This window comes from Lagopus leucura, unplaced genomic scaffold (assembly GCF_019238085.1).
Source record: "Lagopus leucura isolate 7727_CA_CO unplaced genomic scaffold, USGS_WTPT01 34509-0_obj-0_obj, whole genome shotgun sequence".
NCBI lineage: Eukaryota > Metazoa > Chordata > Aves > Galliformes > Phasianidae > Lagopus > Lagopus leucura.
This window is the reverse complement of record NW_024964518.1, coordinates 554-2,199: the sequence shown is the minus strand read 5'-3', so window position 1 is coordinate 2,199 and position 1,646 is coordinate 554. Positions and strand designations below refer to the sequence as shown.

General features: G+C 56.4%; 1 non-coding gene across 1 annotated transcript; it reads left to right on the top strand.

The window, feature by feature from the left end:
- The first annotated feature begins 867 nt into the window (after positions 1 to 867).
- Positions 868 to 941, top strand: TRNAT-AGU. Its single transcript has one exon. It is a non-coding gene; the product is annotated as a tRNA-Thr (tRNA).
- The last annotated feature ends 705 nt before the right edge of the window (positions 942 to 1,646 follow it).

The window sequence follows — 1,646 nt, the reverse complement described above, 5'->3', positions numbered from 1 at the left end:
TAGAGACTTCGGGTCGGGTTCTATAGGACCCTCCATAGGGCCGTCCCCTCCCCCCCCCGATGATTCACCCCTGCGGCAGAGGAGCCCTCCCCACTCCCCTTCCCGCACCCCCCCGCCAGGTGACGTCACCTCGGGATCACGTGACAGTGGGGGGGGTCTCCTACCGCAGAGGGTCCCCCCCATTTTCCTCCCCTCGATTCGTCCTTGGGATGGCCCCGCCCCCCCGATGGAAGAGGAGCAGGGGACACCCCCAGATGTGCCCCCCCACGTCTCCCTGTTCTCCCTCCCAGTGGCCCCCCATACCTCCCAGTGCCCGCCCCCAGTGCCCCCCCATTTTGCACCGCGTTCTCCCACTGCGCCCCATCGCCCCCGCGGCGCCTCCCAGCGCCCCCCATTACATCCCAGTGCCCCCACTGACCACCCCGCCAGCGCCCCCCCCGTCGCCATGACAACGGTTGCCGAGCAACCGCCGCCCTGTCGCTCCAGCGCTGGTTGCCGTGGCAGCGGCAGCGTTTTCCCATTTCCCCCATATTTCCCGTTTCCCCCATAATTTGCACCACCCCCGACTTTCCCCCTTTCCGCTTTTTCCCCGTTATTTCCTCCCATTCTACCCCCCGCCCGCAACTTGTCCCCATTTCTCCCCCCATATCTCCCCATTCCCCCCCCATGCTTCCCCACATTTCCTCCATTCCTCCCATATTCCTTCCCCTTCCCGCCATTTTTCCCCATTCCTCCCCATTCTCCCCCACATTTCCCCATTTTCCCCCATTTCTGTGCTCCCCCCCAACCCCCTATTCCCCCCTTTTCCGCACTGCACATGCGCGGCTCTCAGGGATGCGACCACGGGCGGGGAACGCAGCGCGCAGCGGCGCCGTGGCTTAGTTGGTTAAAGCGCCTGTCTAGTAAACAGGAGATCCTGGGTTCGAATCCCAGCGGTGCCTTTTGGGAGGTGGGCATTAATTCACTGCTCCGAACCAATCGTTAATTAACCGGGCTGAAGTAATTAATTAAATCAGTCGCTGGGGGTGGTTTAGTAACTACTGGGGGTCTGAGGCAGCGTTAAAGACTGCGGCGGGGCGTAACGTTTTGGTTTCTTATATATTAGTGGGTTAGGATTTTTTTTAGGTGGTTATTTATTACTAGGGTTAGGGTTAGGATAGGGTATATAAAAACAGGGATTTCCATGAAAATAAGCGATATTTCAGGTTAAAAACAGGAATTTCTATGAAAATGACAACCTGCGGCACGCGCAGCACGGTACCTCCTTCCGCATGCGCAGTACGTCACTTGCCTGGCGCATGCGCAGTACAGTGTAAGCCCGGCACAGGCGCAGTACGGCACCTAACTGGCGCATGCTTAGTACGGTATCTGCCCGGCGCATGCGTAATGCTGAGCAAGACTGGCGCATGCGCAGCAGGGTACAAGCGCGGCGCATATACAGAAGGGTGCCAGCGCAGCGCAAGCGTTTAACAGAGCCAGGCTGGCGGGATTTCTATGAAAATAAGCGATATTTAAGGTTAAAAACAGGGATTTCTATGAAAATAAGCGATATTTAAGGTTAAAAACAGGGATTTCTATGAAAATAAGCGATATTTTAGGGGAAAAACAGGGATTTCTATGAAAATAAGCGATATTTTAGGGGAAAA